Raw genomic sequence first — 22,048 nt, 5'->3', positions numbered from 1 at the left:
TTAAGAGAAGCTAAATAAATGTCTGCTGAACAAATGAATGCACAAATGAATGAATGAGTGAAGAAATGATCACACCTTATTACTGATAAACCATGGTATCAATAAAAATAATTTAGGGAGCTTGTTCTTGGTGAAGATGCCATGCCTTCAATGGCACAGGCTCTTGTTTACTTGATCTGAGGATGGTGGCATAGACTTGAGAAATATTGGCTAGTCCATGGCTAGATTAGTTTTATATGGTTCCAGAGCTACTGGCTAACAATTACTTAAACACATATCTCTAACAATTACTTAAGCACACATCTCTCATGCCATTATAGCAACCCATGTCTTGCCTGCATATGAACAAATATTTACAGTCACATTCAAGCACAGATATGATGCCTATGTGAGGGTAAACAGGGCACAGGACTGATGTCTGAAGCTGTACTTTGGGACTTACAAATATATTACTTCATGTGAAGTGTAACTGGGACACCTTATAACACTTTTGATCTTTACATGTTTTAGGAGTTCCTTAGGTTACTGTGATTAGGTCACACGTTTATATGCCACAAATCAGGGTTCCTTTGTCCCTCAAGCCCTTGACTGTGCCAAAACTCAGGAAGGAGCTATGGATGGGGCTGTGGGGCTGTGGTGGTTTCCATTTTGCAGGTGGTATCTGTACAGGAATAAATTATAGATTTATTTCTCTAGAGTGTTTAGTACAATGTGGTTCCCAGGCATGGATTAAAAAATATAACCTCAACACTTCCTCAGTGTGGTCATCCTCAGTGCAGGTGAAGAAGACACATTGAAACTGTACACCGGGCCTACATGAACCCCAATGAATTTGACTTAATTAGAAAAGATTTGGATGGACGAAGATGATATTTTTAACAGAAATGAATTTCTCAAATACCTACAGCTTTGACTTCATGTACTTCTCTTATAATATTTTTGTTCAAATAGATGTAAAATAGAAAAATATACTTCATAGATTGTTTTTTATTCTTTGTTGTGAATCTGAAATTCCTTTGAAACAGAATAAATGGGCTGAGATATATTGTTTATTTATAGCAAAGTTTCACTTGTGACCATGGAATAAACAGTTGTAGGAGACTGGAGTAGGGAATTGACCTAATTCCTGATGATTCAGAGAAGGTATGAGGGGAGGACATGACCACTCTGATAAGAATTCCAGCCACGCCTCCATGGTCGTGAATGCCCTGTCCGGACATTTAATTTCCAGGTCATGTGTCCTAAGTAACCCATGCACTGCATGGTCACGTAATTGTGCAGTGTGACCTTGTGATCTATGCATATGCGTGGAGTAGCCACGTGGGCCTGTGTGCACATGTGCGGGGGGGGGGCAGAGGGGGGCTTAAAAAGGCAGGCCCCATGTCCCAGGCCCCTTCTCCCACGTGTCCTTTCAGCAGGCCTGATCGCATTTATCCCTTTCTCCTTGTCTGAATAAAACTCTTGTTAGTGGAGTCTGTCGTGTTTGGTGACTTTTCCTTGCAGGGTAAGAGCACCACCAAAAACCTATCACACTCAGCCCACCAAACCCTGTAAGCTTCAAGGCTCACTGGTATTGTCCAAAGCATGGTCTGTTTATCCTGTGTTCCCCAAGCATAGACTACAAATGGACACAGCATTCAGCATATCTGTGTGACACATTTTTGACTCAATCATTTCTCCAGTACATCATGATAAGGAATGTTTTCACATGGCACATGCCTTTAGTACCAGTACTGAGGAGGCAGATCTACATGAATTTGAGACAAGCCTGATTTACAGAGTGAGTTCCAGGACAACCAGGGCCACACAGAGAAACCCTGTATCAAAAACTTAAATGAAAAATGAAAGACCTTTTGAGAAATAAAACAACGTTTCTACGTCTCAGTCTTAGGCAGCCTCTCCCTCTGCTTGGATGTCGTTTCTGATACTGACATTACATATTCTCCCTCAACAGCTAAGCACCACCTTTATCCTGGATTCAAACTCCGTCAGGGTCTCAAATGGATGGGCAGAAGGTGTTACCTTATAGACTAAGGAACCTACCTCCCATGGAACATAAAACCTTTGATTTTGAGCCCAGTGAGTTCCGTGTGATTTTGTGGATGTGATGGAGGACTATATAGTGCTTTTTACAACTGTTATGAATGAAATAATTGCAGCAGCCCAGGGAAATATCTTCAAACATTCTTATAGGGGCTTTTTTGGCTTTATTTAATAGAAATACTGATATAACAGAAAAACAAAAATACAGAATGATGGAAGATGTAGCTGTGGCCTGTGGTTGTGATTATAAATCATATACTTATGCATGCCTTCTGATGGGAGTAGCTTGTTTTCAATGTCGCCCAGACACTTTCTTGCTGAATTAATATAAAGTCATCCTGTATTCTACTGCTCTCTCAAGGGTTCGTCTTGAATCCATCTCTTTAACAGTTTATGTTCATACTTGAGACGAGGTGCTATTGGTAGGGGTAGACTGATGTTTCAATGGCCTCCTCTTTGCCATTCCTTGGATGATGCTGTGAGAACAGAGTGCCGTTGGAAGCAGTCTTGGTACTAAAATGAAGTTAGGCCATTTAAATTGTCTACAGATATGAGTGCAATTTTTAAAATGTGAGATACATTGCTAATGTTGATAGCCCCATAAAAATTAGTTTTTGATTGTTCATATCCTGAATTCAGCAAAGAGTCAAAGTTATGACTAAAATAATTACGAGTCCTTTAAAAAAATTGAACTACTTTCTGTTTCTCCAAGATGGCTTAGGCTAGTAAGATAAATCTTGGTAAAATTTCAACTAGGTCAAATGCTAACCTTTGATTCTTGACAAGAATAGCCTTCCTGATGCACTTGCTCTCTATGGTACGGCTTATAGAACAGCTCTAAGCACACCATGTACATACACAATAAGGCTAGAGAAAAATTCTTTTTTAAAATAAGGTTTATTTATGTTTTATTTCATGCGCATGTTTTATGTATATGTTTGTGTGTGCACCAGGTAGGTGCCCTCAGAGGTCAGAAGAGGACACTGAATTCTCGGGGACTAGAGCTTCAAATACTTGTGATCCACTACATAGGTGCTGGGAATTGAACCCAGGTTCTCTGCAAGAGCAACAAGTGCTCTTAACTGCTGAATGAACTCAGACTTACTGATTTGTAGCTGTGTATGTATTATTCTTGTGTACATCTGTCCATCCCTCAAAGACCTATTCCCAGTGTGATGCTGTTTGAAGATGGAACATTTTGGGAGAAACTAAGTGAAGAAACTAAGAAACTAAGAAACTAGGTAGCATCCGCATTACTGAACCTGTGTCTTTGTAGACACAAGAGACCTCTTGAACAGGTGCATGCATTCAGAATAGGCCATCCACTTACTAGGAAGAGACAGCTGTCTTCAGTTCAGGAAGGAAGGCTTCACCAGGAACAGTCTGCCAGCTCCAATCTTAAACGTCTAGCCCTCATAGAGAGGAATGAAGTTCTGTTGATTAAGCCACTTGGCCTATAGTTATTTGTTATTGCAGCATAAGCTAAGACAATCTGTACAAGAATGGCTTAAATATTAGGCCTCATCTCATAAAAGTTGTAGGGATGGATAGCCAATGCGAGGCCGCTCTCATGGCTCAGCAATGCACCGTGACACCTGCTGCCGCCATCTTTAGCATTTAAGTCTTCATTTCCAAGCTTCCTGCCTATAGTCATGATATGGATGCAGCACCTTCAGGCTCCCAGTCTGTGTTACAGCTGTGGGGGAAAAGAAAGTCAAAGACCGTCCCATCTTCTTAAGGATACATTATCTTTTTAGCTGGGAAAACTCTCACCAGGGATTTCCATTTTTCATTGACTGGAATCATACCATTTGACCACCTTGAGCAGCAAAAGAAGCTGAGTCCATCTGTAGATTCAGGGATATTTTAGATTAGAAAATGTGTCATAACTCTTGTTCCCCTAGGGCCATCCGCCGTCCATCCACTGCCTCCTTCACATAAATCCCCTTCAGCAGAAGTGCATTTGAACCTCTCTGAGAGAAACAGCCTCAGATTCTCCCCCAGCCATTTTATTTTACTCCAATTCAAGATTTCCAGGTGGTCCACAGAGCTCCTTGCCGTCTGAGTCTGGCTCACTCTTCCTGGGTGGAATATCACCCGTGTGGGGTGCACCAGCTGCTGAGTTGGATGTACTCTGGGGATGGACATGTGAGGCTCCAGCAGCCAGCATCTACCTTTGTACCCCTTGCCTTGTCTGTAACCTTTACATTGATTGTGACTTTGCAAGCAAATCAAAGTGGAAGTCACCCTTGTCCGATTTTTTTTGCAAGCTCTATGGTCTGGCCCAAGGCATGAGGCTGATTTGGTCACTTCTCTGAGTTCTTAGAACGATGTCGACTCAGCGAAGGAAAGCTGAAGGGCAGGTTGATTTAGGCAGCATGGCCAACCTCGGAAGCCCACCTTGATAGGACGTTTGAGCTTGTACTTTCTCATAAACAAGTTCCCAAATGAGCTACAATAAACATGTGACTCCTCGCAACTCTGACCTGTACTTCTAGCCAAGACACTCTCTGGAGAGTCATGACTGGCCTCTCCCTTTTTCCTCTGAAGTTCCCACCTTCTCCATTGAATTAAAACAAACGAGAAAGGCTAGGACTCCTAAGGAGGGACTGTGGTGCACGTTATAGCTCCGTGCAGCAGCAACAGTGCTGGCTGATTTTTCACTCTCTCTGGTACAGGAAGCAGTAGGCTCTGCCTGTGGCCGCTGCCTGTGGCTCACATCTCACGTGCCATGGTCTTGACCTTTCTTCGCATCTTACAGTCACTGCTTTCTTTACTTCTGATCTGCGGGAAGATGATCACTTCCCGTAGGTGGAATGCAGCCTGTTTCATTTGGAAATGTCTCACAGTAGTTTTGAACCCATGTTCCAGTCCTGGGTTGTTGGTCAGAGAGAATTTGTCATTCAGTAGGTACAGGTTAATTATTTTAAAGTATCCAATTAGTGTTTGTGGACCCTGTCAACATCTAGTTTTGGAATATAGGTGTGGGGAAGCTTAGTTTACTTTCACCACTAGGGGTCAGCACGGTATAGACAGTGTGGACCAGCTAGAAGCCACTTCTTGCTTTATAGAGCTTTCGTCTGGCTGGAGAATGGGGTTGGGGCGTCTGGGGCAGACAAGGAGAGAGCCTTACAAAGCAGACAGGCAAAAATATATTTTTTCAATTCTCTTGACAGAACTTAAACATTCACAGAGAACACCTCATTTCCTTGGATTTCATGGTAGCTGTCTATAGAAAATTAGATTAATATACTTAGATATTTATCTTCCATGCAATAATGAAAGAGAATAGGAACCAGTTAAAGTGAGAGGCAGTGCCAAAGACCAAAATAAAGTTGGGTATATAGATCTACTCATTTGGTGGTAATGAAGCCTGAAAGCATTTAGAACCAGATTGACCTAGACTTATATGTCACTTCTGGGCTACACTGCGCTGTGGCACCAGGAAGGGTTAAATCTCTGAGCTTTGGTTTCTGAGCTGAGATATGTGGACAATGATCACTGCCATTGAGAAGGTGTGAGGTTTCAACGAGACAGATGAGATATCTGAGGAACTTGGTCTCAGCTGTTCAGCCCCTCAGTAAATGTAAGTATGTCCATTGAGCTCACTGTTGGGGATAAACCTTGCCTTCAAAGCTTTTTAATTCCTAGAGTCAGGCTCCCAAGTGAGAGACAGGGACAAGGAATAAATGGGCCCAGCTGGAGTAAATGGAGGGAGTGGGAACTGATTATGTACTGTGGCTAACACGCTGTTCCTCCGCCAGGGCTGGAACAAACTGACCCCTGTAGACAGGACAAAGGCTGTTCCAGCTGCTGGACTATGTCCTCCAAGCTCCTCACACACAAAAGGCAGGATGAGAGCATGGTGTAGCGGTGTATGGTGAGGCTGAAAGGAACAATAGCAGCTGGTTCCTGTATCTGCCTGTCCCTTTAAAGTGCTTGGCTGAGATGGAAGCTGTATCCACGCAGAAGGTGATAGAGCAGATAGCTGGAAGATTGCCTCCTGATTTTTAAAACCTGCTTCTAAACGTGCAAGGCTGTAAGCATCTCTTATTTATTCCTTTATTCAACAACTTGCTACTGAGGACTTACCCTGTGCCATGTATTTGGAACACAAGGATGCACAGTCATTAGGACCTGCCTCTAGTGAAACACATTACCAAGTAGAGAAAGTGGATAACATATGAGAGAATAAACTAGATAACTTCTGATAATGTTAACTTGCAAATAAAGATGGGGGTCAGGGTACTGTAAGATGGGTGGTCAAGGAAGATGTCTTTGAGGAGGTTATTAGAGCTGAGATTGCAGGGTGACTATCAGCCATCTGTGTGCTGATCACAGCATTCCAGGCTAGTGCAAAGGGCACTTAGCACTCTCAGAGCCGAGCCAGAGCCCACAGGAAGAAAATCGGCTCATCAAGTCAGGCTTTATAGGCTGGGGTAAGGAATGAATCTGCTACTGGAGAAGCAGAAAAGTAAACATATTTTCACTGTAGAAGTTGTGTTTTTCCTTCAACATCATAGATGGTATCTCGAGTGCCTTTTTTCTGGCTCACAGTTAAGGTTTCTACTCTGAAGGCCTTATGAATTGGATTCCTATTTCTCCTTGGCATGGCTGACTCTGGAGGGAGGCAGGAATCTGGGATGGGTGTTGTCTCTGTTGGCCATTGGGACAGGAGCACTCTAAATTCATCTGGGCCAGGTAGAAGCCCTGATCAATGGGTTTCTCTGATTATGGTACACTCCTGGGGTCTTTTCCAAGCACAAGAAAATATTTCAAGGCAAGGACCTTCTGGAAAGATCAAGATGTTTCATATATCAGTGATATTTATTTATACAAAGCTAAACTGAATCAAACAGTCAGTACTAATCGAACAGTATTAATAACAAAAGGCCACATGAAGAGCATGGGGGAGAAACTCCAGTTTCCTAACATGTGGGCACCAAATGATACACTGATACCTCAGGTGCCCGCATTTTGTGAAAGAAAGAGTCAGTAGGCACCTTACTCCTTATAAGCCTTTTGTGACCCAGAAGAGGAAAGTTCTAGAGTCTTTGTCAATGAACTCAGTCTTTTGTCATTTTGATCACTCCAACTCTGAACTCTCCTGGTGCTGTTGACTCTGGTCCAAGTCATATGCCAGTAGAGTATGCAAAGGTACTGAAGCCCAACATTCTCCTATTCCTACAACTGAATGTCTTTCATCTATAAAGACTAAGATAGGAGCAACCTTTCCTTTACCTATTAGCTCATGCTCATTTATGAATATAGTAAGTACTCAATGAACAATGGTAAGTGAATTAACTTGCCATTTCTCTAGAACTGTAGTCTCAAATTCCATAAAAACATAGGGCAGTATGTGTTCTCAGAAACATTGGTAACAGGCATTGGGTCTCCACAGAGAAAAGCCAACAGCAAGTGGCAAGGTCTGTGGCAAACTGGGCAGGCTTTCTCACTTCTGCAGGAGCAGGGCTTTCTTGTTGTAGTGCATGGTCACTGGGCATAATGAGGGCCCAGTGAAGCTGAATCTTTAACTTTTTCAAAGAAGTAGGAGAGAAAAATTTATATTGGCAAATGAGATATGACATTTTTAAAAACAGGTCAAATGTTTAACATTTTTATGAGGAATGAATGAAATGTAACTTTATCTGAATACTGTCTTTAAAAATTAGTTTAGGGGCTGAAGAGATAGCTTATTTGGTAAAGTATTTGTTGTGAAAGACCCGAGTTTGATCCCTAGTACCCACCTAAAAAGCTAGGTGAGAGGCAGGTGCTTGTATCCTAGGGCTAAGGAGGTAGAGAGATGAGGGTCCCTAGCAGATGGATTGCTTGTGAGAAATGACATTTGAGGTTGACCTGTGGTTCTATATGCATGCACACACAAAGTCATGCACACTGTGCCCCACACATGAATGTATGCATGTACACACATATACCCCCAAACTCAGTATATTTAATATTAATAAAGATTTTCTACATATCTAGTAGATATTTCAGATTTTTCAGAATCAAACAAAGCATACATATCTATATTGTACAGCCTGGTTGTATATTAAAATTTTGGATATTTTTACGTTGGTCTATGTCTATAGATTTAAATTTATACATATACTAAATTTGACATAATATTGAGTTTCTACTTTCTATCTCCTGATTTAGAGTAATAAAATTCAATACAATCTAGTTTCTGTCTTCTGATTTAGAGTAATACGATTTAACACCACAGTCTAGTTTCTCTCTTCTGGTTTATAATAATAAAATGTAATATAACAATCTTTGTCCATGAAAATATATTCCAAAGCATCTTTGACCTGTTGAGTGCCTATGTGACCCTAAAGGGCTTTAACTCATAGGGCAAGGCAACTGAGGTAAAACAAGGAAGAACAGATACATAGAGAAGCAAATTAAGAGGCACACACAGAGTGGCCAGTGTGAAGCCTGCACAAAGAGTCTCGTCCCATGCCTGCTGTTGTGTCTCGAGGATCTTTCCAAATACAAATCTACACCATGGCCTTAAATAGCAACAACCTAAGGGGGGAAAAGAAAGAAAGTATGTCTCAGTTGGAGAGGAAAATGATGCACACTTAGTAAGCAGGATAGATTTACAGATCAAAGAAAAATAACTGGACTAACTCCTCCCCCCCTCATGGCCCTGTCCTCCTTGAGTAATGATTAGACACAGAACACTCTCATCCAAGTACATTAGCTGTCTTGCATTCTCTTTGCCTTCTGATGAGAGTAAATATGGAAGCTAGTAGCCAAGGGACATCTGGGCAGCACAGGACTGGCTTGGACACTTGTTGAGGCAATGTTGAGAACATTAGGAAACAGCGCCAGAGCATGTGTTATCACTGGCAAGGTTGCATATTGGCCTCTTCCAAACAACAATCCCAAACACTACTTAAGAGAGCAGCCAGCACAAAGAAATTGCCCAGATGTTTCCCTTGCTTGAAAACTAAAATATCATGCAATAAGCCAGGAGAGTTGACTTCAAAACAGTTCACAAAGCCACGGTCCTTCATGGAAGCAAAGATGCGCCCCCTCCCCAGTTTCTGCATCTTTGTTCTCTTACAGTGTTGTGGTGTGCTCTGGATGCAGACAGCTCATCCCTGGAAGGCTCACATCTGGATACCACATCTCAGATGTTACACAAGTCAATTCCTCTGTCAATAAGAAGCTGTTTTTGTCAATGAGAGATAAAAAGGAACGAGTTTCTCAGTCAGCCTTCACCTCCAAGAGAAAGGAGGTTCTATGTATGATCTAAGACAACACCACAAAGGGACTGGAAAGAGCCAGTTTGAAAGTCTATGTGAAGCCAGAGCACGATATGAGATATGATGTATTGCAGGTCTGTTCTATTGTTTTTAAAAATCTAGAACCATCTTCCTTCATTTGGTTCTGATTAACAATGGACAGCATCTGTTTTTTTGGGCTGCTGAAAGCCATCTTGGCTAATGAACTATGAAAAAATTAAATACCTCCTTCCTGGAGCAACCTTACATTTCAAGAGGGTGTATGGTGGCAGAATAGCTCTGATGTGCACTTCATGCTGTTTCCAGAGCTTCCCTCTCAGAGGAAGTTCTAGTTCCCCACAGAGACAACAGGCTCAACATCATCCTACTGGCTGTCCTTTTCTGTCTCAATCACCCCTGAACGTATGGAATTAACTGCATGCATTCAATAGTCATCTCAGGGCCTGCTTCTAGAGAAACTCAACGAACGCATGCTCCTCCTGAAATAAGTTCCCCAAGTGAACATTTGTAGGGAAATGAAGCACGCCAGAGAAGTGAAAGTACAACAGATAAAGACCAGGTACCGATGTCTATGAGACGTGTCCACATAATAGATGCATATTCATGGTGACTTGAGGATTATACCCCAGACCACACCTTCCACATCTCTTTCACCTTGCTTTGTGGTGCAGGAGAAATTCAAGTCCAGGATGAATTATTTAGCCCTTTTCTCCCCGTGCAATGAGCAGGTGATTTTGCAGTTCCACAAAATGTTCCTCTTGTGGAACGCCAGGAGAGGCATTCATGATGAAATGGGATGTTCTGAGGTGGCATGCAAATCCACATTTGCTCTGCCTTAGAAAAACGGGGCAGGGGGCTACATTAAAGGTAGACTCCCACCACAAACATTCAGGAATGCTCAGATATAAGATGAAACCCCAACTTTTCAACTTTAAGTATAGCTGTAGTTTGGATCTTAAGTGTCCCCCTAGGAATGGTAGTGGGTATTTATTAGTCATTTGTTAATATCAGTAATAAACAAAAACAACCTTCCAAGGTCATTCTTAAGTATATGGCTATACACTTTAAAAAATAGTCTAGTAATCAGATGTCAGGAGATTATGCAAATGTTTTTGAGAGTAAAAACCACCAAAGAAAATAGCATGGCCTATGACAAAATGCAGAGGAAAATTATTTTATTAGGCTTCCATCAAAAATATGTAAAAGACCATCCTGATTTACTGGGGAACTAATGAACAACCTTGGTAATGTGGAGAGGGTGCCCCTCACTCCATGTAACCAGCTCCCAAGGAGAGTTAACCTACAACCTTGATAATACAGCTCCTCCTTGTCCTCCGTGATCCCATTTCTTTGAGTGCTGAGGTACAGGGGTTCCTGACTCTGCCTTCCTCTCTTCACCTGGTGGCATCTATTGCTGTATGCTCATCCATAGTCCACAGTTTAGGGGTTCTAGACCCCTTTAAGTCTGGCACTTTGAAATACTTCTGGTTGTGCTTAAGACAATACAGCAAGATGCCATAGGCTGTTGAAGGCTCTTCCACCCAGTTGGAGGCTATTTGTACTCTGTATGGTGCTATCTTCCTGGAACTCAAAGTGTGAGGGCAAATCAGTAAACGAGTGAGGAGGACCAGGCTTAAGGAAAGCAACTATGGTTACCTTGCTTTAGCTAACTGTTGCCATGAGTGATAGATAACCTGATTTCTCAAGAGAATCTTGAAATGAGAGCTATCATGTAACATCCCTCAGTATTAATGGCATGTAGCAAAGGCATTATTTAAAGACACATTATAAAAGCAAAATAAAACATACTGTTGGGCCAGCCTTACAGCCTGCCTGTTAGACTTTACATTTATGTATGTGTGGATTATGAGATTGAGTGGGGGGGCACACAAAGAATAAAATGGAGCAAAGAATAAAAAGCCATACCACCACCTTTAAAAATCATAATCCCGTGAAGAAGACGGAATTAGGAATACTACTTAACTTGAGGAAAGAGCTTTGAATGAAGACAGTTTCTTTGTGTGTAATAACCAGTATTCAATAAACACTGCCCAGCTCAGAACTGTGGGCCTAGAGGACCACATGTGAAGAGGCAAGGCAGGGAAGATGCCGAGAAGGAGATGCCGAGAAGGAGATGCCGAGAAGGAGATGCCGAGAAGGAGATGCCGAGAAGGAGATGCCGAGAAGCTCCATCTGGCAAGTTACAGAGAGGTGAGTAAGTAGATGATCTGCCCTTCCAGATGGCAGCACTGAACATTAGCTTCTTTCTCAACTCAAAAGCACAAGTGTTGAAATGAGCAGGACTCTTCTTCCCTTTGAATGTGATACCATTCCTCAAGGAATCACGAACCCTTCCACTCAGAAAAGGTCATTGTTCTCCAAGATTTGAGCTTTTAGTGTTAATTAAAACCATATATTAAGCTTAGGAGTCCACGAAATGAGCCAAGGACAGAGGAATGCAGAGGCTTGCTAAATGAATATGGGTCAGTTGGGATCTGCTGTAGAGGAGTGCAACCAGATGTCCTGTGAGCTCCCAGCCAGGTTCCTAGTTCCATACTGTAGGCTTTTCTGGGGAAAGGCCCCAAATGAAGATCTCTCTCTCTCTCTCTCTCTCTCTCTCTCTCTCTCTCTCTCTCACACACACACACACACACACACACACACACACACACACACACAGATGTTGAGATAGACTTTTTTCTTTTGGAAGGCATGGATTAAGGCATTTGGGAAAGGCATAAGAGTAAAGGAGCATTTATAGTGAGGGTTCCCACTGCAAGTAAGAAAGCCAAACAACTGCTTTGCGAATCTCTAAAGCTGGAAGGGAAATATTTATTCAAACAACTGAGCAACCTAGGACAGGGCTATTGTTGCTTTTTGCAGAGACTCAAGACTCTGTTAATCTCTTCTCTGGTGCTGCTTGACCCAGGAGCTCCAGGTTAACCTTCTTCCATGGGTCCAGGCAAAGAGAGAAGGCATTATCTCTTTCATGTGGTCTAAGCCCCAATTCCAAGGTTGGCGTGATTGCCCTGATCTGAATCCCTAGCTAGGGTTAAGTGAGGGGGAAGAAACCAGCACTGGAGCTCTGGTGACCTGCTTATTTGTGTGACTTCCCAGTCTTTTCTCTCTCTGCTTCAGCTGGATCCCTTCCACTTAGCTGTCTTTTCGTTAATGGCTATCATTTCTTATTGTGCCCATTTGTAACTAAACCAAGGACATGTGTGAGCTTTTTTCAATTTTAGAAGGTCTATTTGGTTCTTTTTTTTTTTTTTTTAACCCAAATACACATGCAATTACTTTCAGAGAAACTTTATTTAATTTTGTTATTTGGAGATAGATTTCTCTATGTAGATCAGGTTAGCCTCAGTCTCAGAGAGATCTACTTGCCTCTGCCTCCCAAGTGCTTCTGTTAAAGGCATGTTCCACATGGCTTGAAATTTGGTTTTGTTTTATGTATGACTGTTTGTGTAACATGTGCATGCTTTGTACCTGTGCCTGAAGAGGCCAGAAGAGGGCATCAGATCCCCTATAACTGGAATTCAGATAATTGTGAGCCAATCTGTGGGTGCTGGGAATTGAACCTGGGTCCTCTGGAAGAACAGCCAATACTTTTTAACTGCTGGGCTATTTCTCCAGCCCCAGAAGCATTATTTAAAAAGGGCAATCCTGGGACAAAAAAATTATCAAAATGGAATGGAAAAAGATATTGTATCATTCATAGAGTGAAATACAAAAAATGACTGAATGTGGACTAGAATTGACAGGTACCAAAGTTAAAAGAGTAAGTCAAGATGAAGTTAGATAATCTATCATATCCATGTAAGATTCAAGCACAGATGGAAGTACTTAGAGATCAATATTTAGGTATCAATTATAAATAAAAGCAAGGAAACATTACTGAATAAGTCAGCAGAGTTGCCTTAAGTTCACAATGCCATTGTATTTTGCAATAAAGTAGAAAATAAAGGAAAAGAGGTCACGATTGTTTTGTCAAATTCACAAGACCATAGCAGTACACTCTTGACTTTGACCTCAGTGTGTCCACTGCTTTCTTTAAGCATTTTCATAAACTATCTGCCATGATGCTCTCTCTTATGGTCTGAACATTTAACTCTTGGCCTGTAGAAGTGGCCAGTATGTTATCTTCAGAAGTCCTCTCTCAGTGGACAGAAAAGTCAGAAGTCACTCTAGAAGAGTTACACCATCTGTCGGTACCATTAGGACAATGGGAACAGGTCCCAGGAGCATCAGATAAGTTACAGTTGCAGAAAGAGTGGAGATACTACAAATGAGAGTTGAACTAGCAGTGGGTGGGGTCCAAGCAGAGCTCTGGGAAATGCTTACAGAACAGCCCACAACATTTAGTTGGTGTTTGCTGAGGTTAATGTGTTAACAGTGTGACTTACTTAATCCATACAGCATTTGTACAGACAACATGGGCTTATTAACCCCCTATTACACTGGAGGATATGAATACTTAGGGCATCTTCAGTGAAATCCTCATGTTCACAAACCGAGAAACAGAAGTTGTTGGACTGAATCAGACCATCTGCCCCTGGAGCCTGGTTCTGGATAGCACTTTGAAATGTCTCTACTAAGGTGCCATGGCTTCCAGCTGGAGCAATCCTGGAGAGTTCTAGTGTCTCTGGTGTTTAGTCAGGGTGGGAATCAGAAGCACTGAGTAGGTCTGTGCCGGGACCTATTCAGAAAGACAAAGTCTAGCCAATAGAACTTGATTCTCAGAGTCTCTTTGGTTTAAACCATTTTTACAGCGAGGCTGGTTATGTCAGACTTTCTTAACATGTGACTTTGGATATTTTAATAATGCAAATAATCTTTTGTCTGAATTCTTGTTTGCATGGAGCTTTCTTTTTTTTCCTCCCCTCCCCCTCCCTGTTGCTTGATCCTCCTTTTCTAGCCTCCCCACCCCCATCTATCCATAACTATATATTCTTTTTATTTTGTTTTGTTTTTTGAGAGATGGTTTCTCAGAGTAGCCCTGGTTGTTCTGGAACTCCCTCTGTAGACCAGGCTGATCATCAACTGAAAAATGCACTTATCTCTGCCTCTCAAGTGCTGGAATTAAAGGTGTGTGCCACCACTGCCCAGCTCATATATATATATATATATATATATATATATATATATATATATATATATATATATATATATAATTTCCCTTTACTAGGGAGATCTCCCCCCTCCCCCATCTCTTACCCTATACCTAACCTATGTGGTTCTAAGGATTGTAGCTTGGTTATCATTGACTAAATAGCCAACATCCGCATATAAGTTATTACATACCATAGTTTTCTATCTGGGTCTGGGTTACCTCACTCAGGATGATTTTTTTTTGTTCCATCCATTTACCTGTGAATGTCATTATTTCATTTTTTTAAACAGGTGTGTAATATTCCATTGTGTAAATGCATCACATCTTCTTTATCCATGTTCTTCTGTTGAGGGATATCCAAGTTGTTTCCAATTTCTGACTGTTATGAATGCAGCAGCATTGAACATGGTTGAGCAAGAGTCTCTGTGGTAGGATGAAGTATCCTTTGGGTATATGTCAAAGAGTAGTGTAGCTGGAACTTGAGGTAGTTTGATTCCCATCTTCCTGAGGAACTGCCACACTGATTTCCATAGTGGCTGTATAAGTTTTCACTCCTACTGGTAGTAGAAGAGTGTTCTCCTTGGTCCACATTCTCACCAATATGAGTTGTCTCTTGTTTTATTGATCTTAGCCATTCTGACTGGTATAAGATGAAATCTCAAAGTAGTTTTGATTTGTATTTCCCTGATGACTAAGAATATCAAAAATTTCCTTAAGTGTTTTTTAGTCATTTGAATTTCCTCTTTTGAGAACTCTGTTTAGATCTGTACTCCATTTTTAATTGAGTTATTTTTCTTGATAACCATTTTTTTAGTTCTTTGTATATTTTAGACATTAGCCTTTTAGTGAATATAGAGTTAGTAAAAATATTTTTAGCCATTCTATAGGCTGCTGCTTTGTCTGAATGATGATGTCCTTCGCTGCGCAAAAGTTTTTCAGTTTCATGAGGTCCATTTACTAATTGTTGATCTTAATGCCTGTGTTATCTGTGTTGTGGTCGCCAAGTCTTTTTCTGTGGCAATGTGTTCAAGGCTGTTCCCCACTTTTTCTTCTATCAGGTTCAATGTATCTGATTTTATGTTGAGGTCTTTTATCCACTTGGACTTGAATTTTGTGCAAGATGATAAATAAGTATGAATCTATTTGGATACTTCTACATGCAGACATTCAGTTTGATGAGCACTGTTTGTTGAAGACGCTGTCTTTTTCCAGTGTGCATTTCTAGTTTCTGTGTAAAAAATCAGGTGTCCATAGGTATGTGGATTTATGTCGAGGTCTTCAATTTGATTCTGTTCATCAATATATCTGTTTTTGTGCTAATACCATGCTGTGTTTATTACCACATCTCCGTAGTACAAGTTGTGGTCAGGGATGATGATAGCTCCAGCAACTCCTTTATTATTCGGGATTGTTTTAGAAATTGTGGAGTTTTATGTCTCCATTAAAGCTAAAAATTATCATTTCAAGATCTGTGATTAATTGTGTTGGAATTTTGATGATGATTGCATTGAATTTGTAGATTGCTTTTAGTAGGATGGCCATTTTTAGTATATTGATCTTACTGATTCATGAACATGGGAGAGATCTTTCCATCTTCTGGTATCTTGTTCAATTTCTTCAAAGACTTGAAGTTTTTAATTATACAAGTCTTTCACCTGCTTGGTTAGAGTTAACCCAAGACATTTTATATTATCAGAGGCCATTGTGAAAGGTGTTGTCTCCCTGATTCCTTTTTCAGTCTGTTTGTCATTTGTACATAGGAAGGCTACTGATTTTTTAAAAGTTAATTTTGTACTAACTACTTTGCTGAAAATGTTTATCAGCTGCAGGAGTTCCCTGGTAGAAATTTTGGGGTCGCTTATGTGTACTATCGTATCATCTGCAAATAAAGTTTCTTTGACTTCTTCCTTTCCAATTTGTATCCCTTTGACCTCCTTCCACTGTCTTGTCATCCTCACTGTTACTGATTGTGTTTTTCTGGTGGCATCTAGGCTTCTGGGTTTGGGGAGATTGCAGTTCTAGGTGCTGATATCTGGTCTTGTCTTTGTTGGGTGTGTGTTCTGTTCCTTGGTTTCTATTGCTTGCTCTGATACTTAGAAGAGTGGGGTGGCTGTATGTTGCCTGTTAGAGAATTCTGGGATCCTGTTATGTGTGGCCACTGGGGATTCCAGATAAAATGTATTTCTAGGTATTAGTAACTGACACTTAGGAATGGGGATGGGCTAAGGGGTGGGGAGCTGAGGGGATCCACAGGAGGGGGGAAAGCAAGGTGTTTCACCAGGATCTGCTTAGTCTCTTTGGGGTAGGGACATACAGTAAAGAGAGGCCACAATCTGTAGTCTGCTACAGAGTTGGGGTGAGACTGGGGGACTGGATTTGGAGGAGAAGAGGAGGAGGTGAAAATTCACAATAGGCTACCTGCTTCCCTGGCTGTGGGAAGTGGCCTTTGGAGCCTCACAGAGTCCGGTGCTGGATAATGAGTTGGAGGGTGTTGGACAGGAAGGTCCATGTGTCACTGGAGATGGGGGTGGGGGGGTAGGCTGCAGCAGATGGTTTGCTACAGCTGGGGATGGGACCAGGGAATTGGATTTGGAGTAGAGGTGGTGATCTGCTATTAGCCTACCTGCTTCCCTGGCTGGGGTGCTGCATGCTGGAGTGCTTTTTAATTAGAATTCCCCTTTCTGGGGGAAAAGAAAGACAAAACCTCAAGCATTTGGAATTGGAGTTTGTTAAATCAAATATTGGGATTTATGGGACCCCCGAAACCTGCTTTATTGGGGAATATCGCTGGATATTATAACTCAGTTTCACATGTAGTCCCAGCACAGGGGCCATTCTAATCTGTTTTGCAGTATTTCAGTTTTAATATGTGTGCTACTGAAGAGGGTACCATGACATCTTTGATTTCTCACTGTCTACCAACATATTGGCATCCTTACTTACACGTTCATTTATTGAGCTCCATAAATAGGGATTTTCTAATTCAGGTCTGAGCTTTGATAAAGGGTTGAGTTTGGGATCTTCACAGTGGAATTAGCACCATCATTGGAAGAAAAACCAGGAAGAATTTGTTTCCTTCAGCTCTCTGTTCATGCACAGGAGGGCGGGAACCATCTACAGCCAAAGGAAGAAGGCTATTTGTTGTTGTTGTTGAAAATAATTTTTTTTACATGATGTTTTCTGATTATGTTTCCCATCTTCTCCCCTCCTAACTCCTCCCAGGTCTCCCCCATTTCCTTCACCCAAATCTACATCCTTTTTCACTCTCATTAAAAAACAAACAGGCATCAAAAATATAAAAAGAAAAATGAATAAAATAATGTAAGATGAAATAACAACAAACTAGAACAGGACAACGAATGAACACAAGATAGAGAGTGAAAGAAAAATCCTAAGAAACACGTACAGATGTGGAGACACACACATTCACACACACAGAAATCCCATAAAAACACAAAACTGGAAACCATAGTATATAAGCAAAAAGACTGGTAATCTTTAAAAAAAAAAACCCCAGATAAAGCATTATGAAACAAAACAAAACAAAACAAAAGCTCCAAAATTACCATGGAGTTCGCTTTTTTTTGTTGGCCATCTACGGCTGAGCATGGGCCTGCTCTAAGTGTGGTTTGTATACTCCATGAGACCCTGTTGGAAAAAATCTAAATTTTCTTTTGTTAGTGGCTGTCAATTGGAGATAGCTTCTGGGTGAGGGGTGGGGACTTGTGTGTGACTCCTTTCTTAGCTCTGGGACCCCTGGGGTCTGGTCTAGATCGGTGTAGGTCCTGTGCACACTGCCATCTCTGTGGTTTCATATGTGCATCATTCCTGCTGTGTCTAGGAGGCCATGCCTCCTTGATGTCCTCCTTTCATCTCCATTGGCTCTTAAAATCCTTCTGCCTTACGGGAAGAGGACTCTTCCCAGAAGGCTGTGCTGGTATACTAATCATGACTGCTTGCCTTCAGAACTGTGCAAAAATTTCTTTTAATTAAGTCACCCAGGTATTAATATTTTGTTATGACAATCACAAACAACTAGTTTAAAAGGCCAATGGGAAAAAAGGAGATCAAGTTCCTTGAGTGTCTGAGGCAGGAGAGGTTCCTAAAATCTGGAGGCCAGTCTAAGAGAAAGGAGAACCAGAGCATATGACCTTAGGAAGAAGAACAGGGAAGAGCGCTCCTGACTCTCTTTAAGACTGTATGATGCTTGGTGTTCCACCACAGATCTTTCATTTGGGGGTTCCCATTTCTCGGCATCTGTTTGTTCAGGGTAAAAGGGGGAGCCAAGGTCATTCGCACTGAGACACCTTGACAAAGCATAGACCTTGACTTGCTATAAACGTCTCATTACACAGCACTCTCCTGACTGTTCATCCTTTCCTTTATGGAAAAGATGTGGTTTGAAAACCCAGGGAATGCAGTTTCTGGGGCTTTACATGCTGTTTGATTTTTTAAAAAAGCCCAGACATCTGACCATGGTTTTTCCAAGTCAAACAGCAGTTTAAATTGAAGAGGCTTTGAAGTCGGAGGCCTGTGAGGCTGTGATCTGCTCTGCCTCTCTCACCCTCCTGAAATAGCACATGAGATCAGACAAGGAGATTTGTACAGATACTGTTTGTGTTCCCTACATAGAAGGTAATTTATTAAGAGCTTGCCCCATAAACCCCACTTAGCTTCTATATTGCACCAAGCCCATTTTTGGAAATGCATAGGAAGAAATATTCAGTGTGCTGAGAAAAATATTAAACCACAGTTATTTTTTTTCCGAACATGGAAACTGACATTTACCCTTCACTTTAAAAATAATGACTAGAAAGTCATACTTTTGGAAGGTCACACAAGCAAGCCAAGGTCAATGCTGATTTTAAACTTAGGATGACAGAAGTCTCTTTGAAGAATGTGAAGGTCCCCTTTGTGGCATGCCTACAGCATGCTGGTCACTATGTTGCTCGATAGGGCTTTTCACCGTTATAAGATGTTAAGGGGTAAAGTCCTCTGAAGGCTGACGTGTTTGAACACTTGTTCCCCACCTGGTGGCGCTGTTTGGGGAGAGATTATGGAACTTTCTGGAACTGACAATGTAGGCTAACAGAGACAAGCCTTGATGACTTCTGCTTCCTGATCCACTGAGACATGAAGGAGCTGCACTCCAGGCTCCCACCAGCAAAGCCTAGCCACTCTACCATAGCCACTAGACCTTCCCTGTCATAGCGACTGTGCCCTCTGAAACCATGAGCAGAAACAAATCCTATGATCTCCAGGCATTTCTGTAGGTGTGTGCTCACAATGAGACAAGTAGCCAACGTGTAGGTCAACCTTAGTGAAGACAGTTGTAATGCATGGCAGCCAGGTTAGAGTTCTTAAGTACCCAGAGCAAGATGTACTACTCAGATGAGGTCAAACTAGAAGAACACTGAACAAACTCTTTGACCCGAAAATCCATATTTTTTTTAAAAGATTTATTTATTTATTATGTATACAGTGTTCTGTCTGCATGTATGCCAGATCTCATTATGGATGGTTGTGAGCTACCATGTGGTTGCTGGGAACTGAACTCAGGACCTCTGGAAGAACAGCTAGTGCTGTTAACCACTGAGCCATCTCTCCAGCCCCCGAAAATCCATATTCTTTCTACTGTTATGCCATAGAGCATTCCTAATGATGTCTGCGTTTCCGGGAATATTCTATACATCTGCTAACCAGTACTTTTTCCTTTATTCTAGAATAAAGGCCTCTCCATGAGAGTAAAAATCAGTGCTATGGTCATGAGGCTTGGATGGTTTTCATTCTTCTACTGTTGAAATTATTTAGGGCAAGGCTAATTTTTTAAAAAAGTAGATATATGCATATGCTAGGAAGGTGGGTGAGTTAGAGGCTAGAGTTCTGTTTCTGAGGAGGACAATTCATGCTACTATAGTCAACTAACCAGGCCCCTGACCTTGCAGGACTTTGCAAGGATCATAATAACTCATGTTTGTAGAAGGCCTGTGGTCACAGATAAATTGTCTGGAAGACAACTGGACCAGAAAAGAAGCCATTCCATGGAGACGAGTTTAGATTTCTCTGTAGAAGTTGCGTAGGATCAAAGTTTCTAGAGAGAGTAGGGAACAGGTCACAGTCACGAGAAAAGCAACCTGCCTGCAAAATATGGTCAGTATGAAAGACACTTAAGACTGGTGATGGCGGCTTGTTTCAGCTCAAGTCTGAATGCTCCTCACAGGCTAGTGTGCTTGAACGTGTGGTCCCACGCCGGCAGCACTGTTCTGGGAGGCTACAGAACTGTAAGGACGTGGGGCTAGCTGGAGGAAGTAGGTCACCTTAAGATGAGGATTGAATGTTACAGCTGCCTCCCGTTTGGGTCTGGTGTATGCAAAAGCCATGGTCTCGCCCTCCTACTGCCACAGGTGGATCTCTCAGCTCCCTGCCTCCCAATCAGGATGGATTGTGTCCTATGAAACTGAGCCAAAGTGTACCTCTCCTTTTTGTTCCTTTGTCATTTTGTCACAGAGATGGGAAAGAGCAATGTGTGAAATGGCAAGCAATGATAATGCTGAGGCAGTTCTAAACGCCCCGATGGGAGCCTGGAAAAGCAGCAGTGTAAACACATGCTTGTGAGCAGTCTTCGGTTGAAGAGGTTGATATGGTGTTTGCTTGGCAAAGCCGAGAAGGAAGGTGGTTATTGGACGGCTGTGTCTTCACGCTAATGTTTCCAAGAGAGTCAAGTCTTCTCCTACCCCTGGTCTAGATTCTCTTAGCAACTTGGAAGTGATAATTGAGTTTCACCAGCGGATTCCTGTCTTGGAAAGGAAATGAGTAGACAGGGTGACATGTCTCTCCCACCTGCGTGGTGGTGAGATTTCTTCACTGGAAGTTCAGATCTCAGCATTTAGATTTGGGGCACTTGGGTCTTGCAGATCCAGTCTCTTTGGGGCGTGCTTCTCCAGGTCCTGGGTCTATAGAATTGGTATCGGCAACCACTTGCGTTTGTATTCATTTACAGCCTCCAGTGCTTTCTAGCTGTGCCACATTATTTGGCTCTCACAGTATCTGTGAGGCAGTTTTTACGAACTCTATCTAAGACTCTGAAATGGGAAATGAATTTCTTAAAGTCATACAATTAAAAACGAAGATACACAGCTCAAGGCTTTAGATACTAAACTCATAACTTCTCCACTATGAAAGAATAGGTAAATGTGCAGGCTTTCATGAGACTGAGTCTATTAATGTGTGCTTGTATCACTGTCATGGGGGTGCAGGCTTTCATGAGACTGAGTCTATTAATGCGTAGTTGTATCACTCTCATGGGGGTGCAGGCTTTCATGAGACTGAGTCTATTAATGCGTGCTTGTATCACTATCATGGGGGTGAGTTCGGAAAGGACTCTTTCAGCATCACGCTAATCGCCCATCCCCCACCCTAAGAAATCACTACTTTCTGATATTGTAGTTCTTTGTACTTCCTTGTTGTGATAAAATGTTTTCAAGCTTTACTCATGTTGTAGCACGTGTGAGTACTCGATGCCTCTTTATTGCCAAATAATATTCCACTGCACAGATATACCATATTTTGGTTTCATTTTTAAAAATGTTCATTTAAAAAATTTTTTTAAATGTATGTATGTGTGTGTTTGGGCATGTGT

Source organism: Peromyscus eremicus, chromosome 10 (assembly GCF_949786415.1).
Source record: "Peromyscus eremicus chromosome 10, PerEre_H2_v1, whole genome shotgun sequence".
NCBI lineage: Eukaryota > Metazoa > Chordata > Mammalia > Rodentia > Cricetidae > Peromyscus > Peromyscus eremicus.
This window is presented reverse-complemented; position numbering follows the sequence as displayed.